At 35.3% G+C, this 13098-nt stretch overlaps 1 non-coding gene across 1 annotated transcript; it reads left to right on the top strand.

Moving 5' to 3' along the window:
- The first annotated feature begins 2402 nt into the window (after window positions 1–2402).
- Window positions 2403–2509, top strand: LOC112418003 (small nucleolar RNA R71). Its single transcript, XR_003008330.1, has one exon. It is a non-coding gene; the product is annotated as a small nucleolar RNA R71 (small nucleolar RNA).
- Window positions 2510–13098: the final 10589 nt, after the last annotated feature.

The raw sequence follows: 13098 nt of genomic DNA, 5'->3' as shown, positions 1-13098 counted from the left end.
TTAATCATCAATTTTAGGGTTTTGACCTAATTCCAAAAGTTTTCTAAATCAATCCTAACTTTGTCAATTAATCATCAGAATTACAACAACTAACATTATTGAATTATTAGTCTCACCCTTACCTTGTATTGAAGAAATCGCAGCACTCTAAGGTGGTTCTCCCTTCTCTTGGCTTTTTCTCCCTTTTTCTCCAAAAACGTACGTACAACAATGTTTTTCTAAAACTAGGTCTAACCTTTTTATATCTCCTCTTAATTACTTATCTTATCTCACTGCCTCCCCCAAAACTATTTAAAATATCAAAACAGCCCTCAACTAAATATTTTATATTATTTTCAAATCTTCATTTTATTTAACAATAAAATAAATCCCTTAATCTTATCAAATCTTCCAAAACTCATAACTTATCACAATATCAACTAAACCATCAACATAAACGTAAATCATTCAAATCGTACCATAATCATGCATATATTATATAAATATAATATAATCGCCTAAACCCGATTTAAATAAACAATTAACGAAAGTGGGCGTTACAGGAGAGATGTTTGTGGTTGAGAGTGAAGGAAGAAGAAGGCCAAAAGATGTGGTTAATCAAACCTGATGGTCGGGCACGGCCGTGCCAACCTTAGGACGGGCCGTGCCAACTTCCTGGAATGTGGCGTGGTTTTGGCTTGGCAAGATCTGGCACGGCCATGCCAGTGTGAGCACGGGCCGGGCGAAGGTTCTGGATGACGGGCTTCAAAAATTTTCCATTTTCTTGGATCATACTCGGACAATTACCTACAAAACAACTTAAAATAACAGAAAAGAAACAAACAAAAGCGGTTAAATGCGTGGTTTGCCTCCCAAGAAGAGCTTCTTTATAGTCATTAGCTTGACGTTAGAAAGTGTCCATTAAAAAGGATCAAAGAGATCGTATTGTGTAGATGACACTAAATAGCGTTCTTTCACATCATGTTCTTTAATCATATTGCGATAATAAAGGGCAGGACCTTTCATAACATTCTCGAACTCAAATCCTACCATATCGTCACTCACTTGAAAAACTATCCTACCAGTCTGAACATCAACTATAGCACCCGCAGTGGCGAGGAAGGGTCTTCCTAGAATCATAAGGCAATCAAGGTCTTCCTCGATGTCAACAACCGCAAAGTCAGTCGGGATGTATATCCCTTCTATCTTAACGGGGATGTCCTCAACATATCCAACTATGGGGATAACGGAACGATCGGCTAACTTTAATGTCATCTCGGTAGGTTTCAACTCTCCTATTCCCATCATTTTAAAGAGGGATAGAGGCAACAAACTAACACTAGCTCCTAAGTCGCACAAGGCTTTGTCTACGGTTTCTTTCCCTATCACACAAGGGATGGCAAAACTACCACGATCTCTAAGCTTTTGGGGCTGCTTCTTGATGATTGCACTACTTTCTCTAGTTAAAGCTATTGTCTCTTTGTGGTCTATAGCCTTTTTCTTTGAAAAAATTTCTTTTATAAACTTGGCATATAGAGGCATTCGAGACAAAGCTTCCGCAAGGGGAATCTTAATGAAAATCTTCTTAAGGGTGTTGACGAACTTATCGAATTGAGCCTCCAAGTTAAGCTTAGTAAGCCTTAATGGGGAAAGGGCTTTGTTCTCATCAAGTGGTTTCTCACTTTCTATCACACATTTCTTACCCAAAAGCCTAACACTCTCACTCTTAATACTTTTGGCTTTAGCAATGGTTCCTTCCAACTTACTACGCCCATAAGAAATGGCATTGACATGAGCTTTGGGGTTTGTTTCGGGTTGACCGGGAAATACTCCCGGTGTTTGAGAAGAGTTCTTGAAGTTGTTTATTTTGATTCATCATACAATTTTCCAACAAAATTTCCAAACTTGATTTTTGAGCTACCCTCTGGTTGTTTGTATAGCCAGGTGGTGCTACTTGTCCATAGGAACCTTGAGGGTTTTTATAAAAGTTTTAATTTGGCCTCGTTCCTTGTTTGTATTGAGCATAATTCAATTGCTCAATACTATTAGTAGCACTACCTAACTGACAATCAACACCAATATGACCAAATATACCACAGATTTCACAAGGAGGAGATGTAGGAGAAGGTGTGACAGCATTAACATTGAGTTTTTCAAATTTTTGAGTTAATGCATCGACCTTAGCAGCAAGGTGATCATAATCAGAGACCTCGTAAATACCTGCCTCCTTTTTGGAGGGTGTAGAGGCAGTGATGGCTCTTTCGTTGGTCCATTGGTAGTGATTCTGAGCCATATCTTCAATCAAAGCATAAGTCTCCGTGTAGTTCTTATTCATTAGTGCTCCACCTGCGGCTACATCAACAAACATCTTAGTAGTATAAGTTAGGCCATTATAAAAAGTGTGGACTATGAGCCACTTTTCTAGACCATGGTGGGGACAAAGTCTAAGCATTTCCTTGAAACGCTCCCACGCATCATAGAGAGAATCCCCATTTTTTTGGTTGAACTGCATGATTTGGTCTATTAGTTTGGCGGTTTTAGAGGGGGGGAAGAATCGGGCAAGGAATGCTCGCCTCATCTGATCCCATGAAGTGATGGAACCGACTTCTAGGGAATGGAACCAAGCCCTAGCTCTATCCCTTAAGGAAAAGGGAAAGAGATGAAGTCTTATGGCTTCTTGGTTCTGTTTTATAGTGCCACTGAGTCTAAGGAAGGAAGAAATATGGAGATTTGGATCCTCAGTTGGTGATCCAGAAAACTGATTTAGCTGCACCAAATTGAGTAGTGCAGGCTTGATCTCGAAATTGTTACCATCAACCGTCGGGTACACGATAATAGCTTGTGGCTCTTCCGTTGAAGGAGTATCATACTCTTTGAGAGTGCGTTCAGCCATAGCAATATTATTTTTTGCCTCTCTTTTTCTTATGCAAATATCTTTCAATCTCAAGAATAAATTCTCCGAGACTTTTACTTCTTCGCATAAGAAATCGAGAACCCAAGAAGTTAATTGTAACACCCCGTTCCCAAATATCAATTATTTAATAAAATAAACACGCATCAGAGTAATAATCCCAAACGGGCATGTCACACTTCATTTTCAAATTTTCTTAAATAGAAATATAAAACTATTTAATAAACCTTCATCAAAAATATCATTAATCTGCAGCGGAATAATTGTATTTAAGCAAAAACATTAACCGTTTAAAACTCTATAAAATATCTTGGCATAAAAGCCTCAACCAGAAAAATCTAACAAAACATAGGGCTACAACATCATCATCCAAAATTTGATACATAGGAATGAAGAAACATTAAAAATCTCATCCCATGTATCAGAGCCCTAGACACTTTGAGCCACCACCTACAACTCAGGATCACCTGCAAGTTACCCATAGGAAGGGCAACATTTTCAAGTAGAAGGGGTGAGATTCTCAGTCAATAAAAATAATAAATAATAACATCAATTGAATCTAACACCCTACAATATCCATGATTATTCAATAGGCATAAGTATTTCATAATCAACAACAATCATCCAGATATAGCAATTTGATCAACAATAGCAACTCATGAAATGACATGACACCCCACTAAGACTCCTCGATAAATGCAACTATGCATGTGGTACCATAATCAGGGCCGTGACCCACACCGCTGTCGAATGGTTAAAGCATTCTCATCAGGACCTAAGTCCTCACCGCTCAACACCGCTTTGAACAACTGGTGTTCCACCGCTTTGAACGACAAGGCGTTCTAGAGCCGAAGCTCTCCCACTTTGATGCTTATGCAACTACCCAACCTGTGTATATCTACATACAACTCAACTAATACATATGTTTCATATGACTTACTACTCCGCAACTCAAACAATCCAGAACATAGACAATTATTTATAATTATGCGCATACATCAAATTCATTCAATAATTATATATTCACATGATTTCAAACTCAATCATCTCCAATATTCACTAACATCAACCAATTCGATCACCGGCTTGTTCTAGTGGGATTCTGGTACCTATACAAGGGTTATACAAGTTAAAGGAAATATTTTAGAATGCTCAAGAAGTCCCCTCGTGCACGAAGCAAAAGTTCAGAAAGAGGCTGACTAAGGCTCACTTCGCTTAAGCGACGGCTAGTTCGCTTAAGCGACCGGCTTACAGTAGGTCTGGGTTTCGCTCGCTCACAGTTCGCTTGAGCGAACACAATGTCGTAACTAAAAGGTTTCCTCGCTTACGGTTCGCTCACGGTTCGCTTAAGCGAACAGGCTTCTTCAAAATCTGGGCAACTAGCTTGAATGTTCGCTTAAGCGACGGGTAGCTCGCTTAAGCGACCATTCATCTGGGCAGGCAAAAACTTATGGGTTCAGACCTCTCCTCACTCCAAAAACCCAACTTTAATCCCCTGATCACCCAAAACGTTTTCCAACAGATGTTTACAGGTTCTATACACAACTAGGCATCTAAAGGAACACAAAACAGCCATCAACAACAACAATTACAGATCATTCCACCATCATACACAAATTCATCAATTCATCCAATCACCCATAAATTTCAATCAATTTATGATCACAGCAACAACAAAGATTAAGTTTTCATTCTGATCACAGCAATCAATTTAGACCTAATTTCTCAAGACAGTTTCTCTTTTGTTCCTCTAACAACCAAGCCTATTTCGCTGACTTGATTACTATTAGATTTTGGTTCCTCTAACAACCAAGCCTATTTCGCTGACTTGATTATTATTAGTTCCCTTGAAGATCGAAACTATATGTCTCAAAGATTGCAAAGACTATTTCGCTGCCTTTGCAATCCTGGTCTAAATTCACTTGTTCGAATATCAAAGCTCCACTTTCGTTTTATGAATTGATATTTGAGATGATGGATAAACAATTATCAAACCCTCCACTTTCGTTTCCACAGTTTGATAATGGTTGATCCATGTTAAAGCGGTGAATTTAGATAAGAAACTAGGGTTACATAAAGTTAAGGCTTAGAGCTTGGCTTGATTAGGATTATGTCATTTAGACTTATCCAACAATCCCAAGACAAGGAGAAGTCTACTCACTCATGTTCATCGTAGACATGGGTAAGAAGAGAGAAAATGTAACACCCTCTTTGAAATATTTGATTTATTTGATTGTTTTAATAAGTTTAGAATATATTTATATGATTAGGTGATTTATTAAGTGACTTATTTTATTATTTAATGGAATAGGATTTGAAAATAAAATAAGATTAAAGTTGTGGGGGCTGTTTTGGAAATTAGATGAGTAATATTTTGTTATGTTATATGTTGGTATTTGTTAGTATAATATATATGTTATTTGGTTTAGAAATATATATGTTATTTGTTATAGAAATATATTTGTTATAGAAATATTTTATATTATATATATATATATATATATTAGAATAGAATATTGAGACTTGTAAGGCATATTTGGAATTAAGAGAAAATAAGTAGGTTAAGGATTTATATAAAAGGCGAGAGTTAGAATTAGAAAATAAGGATTACGTGCAAACTGCTTTTGGGAGAAAAAGGGAGAAAGTGAGAAACTAAGAGAAGTGAAAAGTTAAAGAAAAACAAGAGAAGAGAAGAACCAAGAGGAAAGGCTGCCGATCGTTAATCTTAAGGTAAGGGTGGGACTAACATTCAATAATCTTGAGTCTATGATTCTGAAAATTGTATTTAACATGTTGTAGGTTTAGTTTTTGAGAATTTGAGAATTAGGGTTAACAGTGATGATTGTGATGATTTTGAATGAAAGTGAAGTTGAATAATATAGGTTGCTTTTTCTGATTTTTCTTTTCATCTCTGCCCCGAATTTGAAATGAAAACTGGTATTGATTAGTACAGAATTGGTCTTAGGTGATAACACGAAAGTTGTAGGTATGGATGTTAGCTTTCTAATGCCGTTGGTCTGACGTCAAAACGATTTATAAAACTTGAGTTATGGTCAAATTACTGCACGTAGGTCACAGTGAATTTTTATGAATTGTTGTAATCTGCCTATGCTGCTATTGTTATTTAACCAAGTTGCATGAGTCGGTATAAGATGATCAAGATGATGTTGAACCACCAAATTATTGGATAAATAAGAGATGATGATTACGATGTTTAAGAGATCGAGTCCATGCATTAGCATACATATGTTGGGGGCTCATGCCCTGGAGCTTTGTACTCAACACGATGGAGCATTAGCTCAAATTAACGATGGGGGCTTATGCCCTGGAAGTATATTAATACTCAAATAACGATGGGGGCTCATGCCCTGAAATGGTACCACATGCATATAAGAGGTCTAAGTTGCATAGTCACATAGTCGAGTCAATGATAAAAGATGTTAAGATGTTATGAGATTTATGATGTTCAGTGAAGTGATTACATGATATATTACTATCTATGATGCTATGATGTTTAAGATGCTTATGTTGAAGATTTATGTTGTTAATTACGATTGTTAAATTATATTGATTAATATTATTGTTTTGTGAAATCTAACCCCTTCTGCTTGGAAATGTTGCTCTTCGTATGAGTAACTTGCAGGTGATCGAGCCTAGAGTGTTGTGTTGCTGTTGTGAGTGACGTATTCCTCACTGATTCGATTAGGTTGCTCTGATACGTAACGGGATGGGGTTTATGATTGCATTCTTCATTTCCTTTACGTATTTGACTATGATATTTATGATTTAAGTTGTTTAAACTGAATTTATTGAGATGTTATGATGAGGCCTACGTGCCAAACTTATTTATGATTGATGAACTAATTCCTCTGCGATGATTGAAGTATTTTTGTTGAAAGTTAAATTGTTATTTAACTATTTATGATTATGTGAAACGTGATATCCCGTTTGTGATGTTTACTCTGATATTTGTTAAGAAATTTTTATGTTGGGAAAACAGGGTGTTACAATCCTCGCCACGGCGAGTGATGAACTTCATCGCTCGCCACGCGAGCAACCTTTACCCGCCTCGCGAGTTGCACGTCGCAGCTCACCATCGCGAACAGATGAACTCGCCTAGCGAGCTTGACCAGAGAGCATGCAAGATTTCGTGATTTTGACTTTTGAGTAGATCCTTAGATGCTTTTGAGTGCCTGAACATGTCTAATAATGATTAGGAAAGAATGTAGAATGAGATTGAACCTGGAAAGATTTAGAATGAAACGTTTTGAATTCTGACCTGAACTCGCCACGGCGAGCAGAGGCTCTCGCCTCACAAATGATCCAGAAACAGAGTGCCTTGTCAGGATTTTGCGATCTGTTTCGCACAAGTTGTTAAGAGTTTAACCTTGGGGTAGTATTGAGACTTAATGATGATGTTAATTATAACCTGTGAAGTTGTTTAAGATTGGTTGATGTTGATTATGATGTGATATAATGTTATATGCATTACTTGAATTATGAATGTATATTTGAGATGTTGTTGACTTGCATTTGATATTATTATGTCATGCAGTTTTGTATACGTCTATGTTGCTGTTGTTATTTAACTAAGTTGCATGAGTCGGTCTAAGTTGATGAAGATGATGATGGTTTCTAAATTATTGAATTATATAAGAGGTTGTTGTTCTAAGATGTTTAAGAAGTCGACTCCATGCATTAGCATTTAATTGTTGGGTGCTTGATGCCCTGGAGCCTTGTACATAACACGATGGAGCTTTAGCTCAAATAGCGATGGGGGCTTGATGGCCTGGAAGTATATTAATACTTATAGCAATGGGGGCTTTATGCCCTGGATTGGTACCACATGCATATAAGAGGTCTAAGTTGCATAGTCACATTGTTGAGTCAAAGATGATAAGTTGCCAAGATGTTGAGTTGTGTTCCATTTATGAACTATTTATGAAGTGATATGTGATATATTATTATCCATGATGTTATTATGATGTTTCCAAGTTGTTAAATATAATTGTTGAATTATATGTTTAATATTATTGTTTTGTGAAATCTCACCTCTTCTGCTTGGAAATGTTGCTCTTCATATGAGTAACTTATAGGTGATCGAGAGTAGGTTGCTGTGTTTGCTCTCGTGAGTGGCCTTTCCTCGCTGAGTCTTAGGTTGCTCTGATACGTAATGGGATGGGGTCTTTGATTGCATGCTTCTATTCCTTTACGTATTGATTTATGATTAAGTTGTTTGAACTGAATTTATGAGGGGTTTGATGAGGCCTGTGTGCCAAGACAATTTATGTTGAAGAACTTAATCCGCTGCGAAATTTTGAAATAATGATGTTGAAGGATAATTTGTTAATTATCTGTTTCTATGATTTTTTAGAAGTGTAGCATTCCGTTATGTGATGATTACTCTGATAAATGTTTATGAAATTTTTAAGTTGGAAAAACGGGGTGTTACAACAATTCAATTATCACCAATTTCATGTATTCAAACATATCACCATAATTAGAGCACGAATTTCAAAAATGATGAACAAATAATCACTTATTCAATTAAGCACTTAACATGGAATTAATAAAAAATTACAACTAATTGATTATGGTTGAATTCTAACCCCCTTACCTTAGTTAGCAAAAATCCTAGCCCAAGCTTCAATTTAGCTCCTAGAATCACCACCACCTCTTAGGTCTTCAAGTCTCCTCTCTTCTAACCCTTTTCCTCTTCTCTTGCACTTTCTCTCTCTACCTCTCTCTACCTCTCTCCAAAAATATTATGAAATGAAAAATGAATGATATTTTCTCTTCAGACAAGGTTTATATAGGCTATTCTCAAATGAGCTTAACCCTAATGCCTTAGTGGGCTTAACCCACTCAATTACAACTCTAAAATGTTTCTACACACTTAATGGTAAAATGCTAACAACGGTCACTTACCGGCTCACAACTATTTACCACACTAGTAACTTAGTAAAGTAGTGGTTCTCACTGAAACACTAAAAATAATTGTCACATGAATTTTCAAAATTACCCTTACTCACAAAATGACCAAATTACCCTTCTAACATGAAAACCCATTAAAATGTACCCAACGATAAATAATCACACACATGCACATAAAACACATATTAAAACAATTAAAAATAAATCTAACAAGAATCGGGCTGTTACAAATACTACCTCCTTTTCTTCTTTGAGATCGCTGGTTGCTTGTGAGTTTTGGTTCGGTTTTGTGGTTTCTGTATGTTGCGGTTTGCTTTCACGTGATATTGGATGTGTAAGTTTGTTGATTTGAATGGATCTTGTGTTAGGTGTGTGCCTTGGCCGGTTGGTTGTTGTTAGTTTGAGACAGGTTTTGATTTGTGTGATTGGTGTGATTTGCGTCGTTTCTTAAATGGTTAGGGTTTTGGTTCGAAACCGGTGTTTTGTGGGTTGATGATGATGGTTTGTTTGAATCGGATTTGGTGACTAGGTGTAACTTTAATGCGATGTTTGATGGTTTATGAATGGATTTGAATTTTCAATGGGTTTAGATGCTGATGCGTTGGAAATTTTTTTGCCTGCTTGAATTTGTGTATTTTTGTTAACTTGTTTGCAGGTTCTTAGTGAATTTTTGGTTGGTTTGTGTGTTGGCTGGAAAATTGTTGCGATTAATTCTTTTGTGTGTTTAGAAAATTGCCATTTTCTTGTGATTTTTCGGTCTGGAAAATTGTTGCGATGAATTCAGGTGGTTGTATTTATAGAGCTGGATTGAGACATGGAGTTTGTTAAGGCAACAACAAAAACTGCCTTGGCTTGGATTAAGGGAACATGACAGGCTGTTTTGAGTTGTGTTCCTTTGGACTTTGATAAAAATAAATAATGATAAAAAAAAAAAAAGCAAAACTAAAAATAAAAACAAGATGAGCTAAAAATAAAGATTAAAAACTGAATTTAAAGTTAATTGACTAAAATGAATTTAACTAAAAGATGGCTACTAAAATTAAATAAATAAAAAGATGAAAATTGAGAGAAGAGGGCCCGGCTCAGAGCCAAATATGAGGTATTTTAAAATACCTCCTGCTGAATTTTTTTACTGAAAAGGCTGAGACCGGTCGGGATTAAAGGACACGTGTCTGTGATATTGTGTCAAAAATTGGGGTATGACATTCTTCATCTACTTGGGACCAATATCAAAGACGGCAAAACTTAACCGTGCAAACAACAATAGTTATTAGAGAATTGTTGTTCCCACATCTGGTTTGGCTGTGCCACACGAGTACTTTACGAAAATGCCCTTCGGCAGTAAACTGCCGAAGTTTTTAGTAACCCGGCGGCAGTTGACTACCGAGGAAAACCTCGGTAGTTAACTGCCGAGGAAATCTGAACTTAAACAGATTGGAGAACCCGAACCTCCCATTTCCAAAACACTTTCTAAATTCTCAATTTCTCTCCAATCTTCACCAAATCCATTTTCACGAATTGCAAGCAAATCAAGTGCACATTATCACAAGTAAGTTTTGTCAATCATTTTAATGTTAATGTTAATTTGTTTAGGTTGATTTTTTTAAAAAAATTAGAGTAGTTTGTATGTGGTTAGGGTTGATTTCAAAATTGACAATTTGATGATTGCATGTGTAGTTTAGGAATTGATAAATGAATGTAGTTGTTGCCTATGTTGTTTAAATCATAATGTGGCTTTGAATGATGGCAAATGAACACAATTTGAATATGTTTTATACTTTGCACACAAAGTATTTGATAAAATGCCTCAATGACAATTTTATTGATTTTTTAGTTAGTTTAGGTTACGAGAATTATTATGGACACAAATGATTTAGTTGTATAGAAATGATTAAGTGTATGTTAATTATTGAATGATGTTTAGGTTATTATCGAAATGATGGACATAAATTTTATTGTAATGATGATTATATTAAATGATCATCATTACAATAAAACCTAACTAAAATACAATAAATAAAGATATTCGAGTACGAAAGAGTAACAAATATTGTATTGATATTATAAAAGAGACAACTCATTCAAATCAAATTAAAATGATAAAGATGTCACTTATTATACGACGCAATACTTATTAATTCGCTATATAAAAAGTCGTTGAAATTTCATAGTATTTACCAATATTTGTGTCGACAGTCTTACATAGCCTGCCCTAGTTTTTTAGTGAGAGACACTTCAACTTCTCTATAAACTTTCTTTCAAATCTGTTCATCGAGGAGGGGTGGTTTTAAGTTATTTTTTGACCTATAATCACCCCTCTACACCTTTTTTTCTTTTCTTTTAAGCTAAATAAGTGGTTTTTACATATATCCAGTTTTTGCTTTTGTGATTTTTGTGATTTCGTCATCTAAGTGCGGCGTTGTATTGTTCATCGTCTTGTGCAGCGTTTGATTTCGCGTCTTGTCGCGATGTTCGTTTAGTTCCTATTGAAAGATCGACATCAGTCTCTTACAAATTCAACCAATGATTTGGGCGTCAACGTTGCAGATCTGGAAGAATGGGTATTTCGGTGAATTATGTTTTATCATATTAATCGTAGGCATTTTGCCGTTGTATGCTATTAAGTTGGGTACTGTGAGTTTGTTCCCAAAATGAATCCTTTACGTTTTTAGCTATGCTTGTATCAGATGTATTTTATCGATTTGAATGAAGGAATATCGTTTTATTTTTGTTAAAAAAGAAGTCTCATACCATATGGCCCACAAAAAGCAACATGTGAAATTTCATAGTATTTACAAGTGTATTTACCAAAATACACTTGTAATTAACAAAATATTTTATTTTAGACTAGGGATGACAAAAAAATCCGCATCCGTGGATATCCGCGGATAAAATCCGCCACGGACACGGAGCGGATACCTTAATGGATATCCACGGATAAAATAAATGGATATTTTAACTACCCGTTAATTAATGGATACGGATGCTGATTTAATGGTATCCGCACCCGCGGATATCCGCACCCGTTATTAAACTGAGTGAATTACGTAAATATCCTTAATGCCTTTCAACTTCCTATTAAAAAAAAATAAAAACTTTATTTATGTGAAAGTGATTGACATTGCTGAAGCTATAAACTGTTTTGTTGATGATGAATTTTATTTTATGTTTTGTTTAATCAAGGAATTTTATTTCTGTTAAATGTAGTGAACTTTATTTATGTTTTTATTGAGTCAATGATCTTTGTTGTTGTTATAATCTATCGATATTATGTTTTGATAAAAAAAAAATGCATGTTATGAATTTTTGGTTTTAAATTTACCTAAAAAAATAAATAATTTTTTTTTCTTATGAATGTTATCCATGGATATCCGTATAAATTCGTGGATACCTCAAAATCCATTGATTATCCGCTAAATGGATATCCGCATGGATATGGATAGGGTACGGATTTCATATTTATCTAACGGAGTGGACACGGATATCACACTATCCGCATCCATGGATATCGATTTACATCCCTATTTTAGACCCTATAATATTAGTGACATTAACACCAAAATCAAATGTTCACATAAATCAATTTTGTAGGGGTTAAAACAAAAGAACAATGATTAGAAGCAAAATAAAAAATAAGGACGAGAACAAAAAAAAAAAAAGTCAGAGGAGTGAAACCAAAAGGTGATATGTTTGCAAAGATCAAATGCTTACTTAAACGTAACGATTAACGTACCATCGTTTGTCGGCTTATCAAATAATTCTAAATCTTCTACTATTATATTTTTGCATTTATTTCAATATAGATGACCACTCACTTGCAATTGGTTATAAACACAAATAACTACTGGTTCGTGTAAGACCATAGAAAATATTAATTTAATTGTCAATGCTACATTTCTTATTGATAAGCCTGACGAATTTCAATGGGATGGCAATAGAATAAATAAGATTATTGAATAAATCAATCAGATGTAAAATTATATTTATAATAACAATTTTTCTATGCAAACATGGTCTGCATCAAATTGATTAAACTAATTATGCTTGTTAAACTCCAAAGGCTTGTTTAGTGGTAAAAAGACAGGACTCGAAGAGAGAATCCGGGTTCGAGTCCCGCTAGTGCGTTTGGAGGGAAGTAAATGTAATTACCTTTGCAAGTGTTCTTTGAGTCCGAAGGTCTTCCCTACCTTGGACTGGGCACCGGATTTATTATATAAAAAAAAAAAAAATTATGCTTCGTTGCATAACCATAGGCTGATAAACAAAAAATAATG

The sequence above is a fragment of the Medicago truncatula genome, chromosome 7 (assembly GCF_003473485.1).
Source record: "Medicago truncatula cultivar Jemalong A17 chromosome 7, MtrunA17r5.0-ANR, whole genome shotgun sequence".
Taxonomy (NCBI): Eukaryota; Viridiplantae; Streptophyta; class Magnoliopsida; order Fabales; family Fabaceae; genus Medicago; species Medicago truncatula.
The sequence above is the reverse complement of the archived record's forward strand: the minus strand, read 5'-3'. Positions and strand labels throughout refer to the sequence as shown.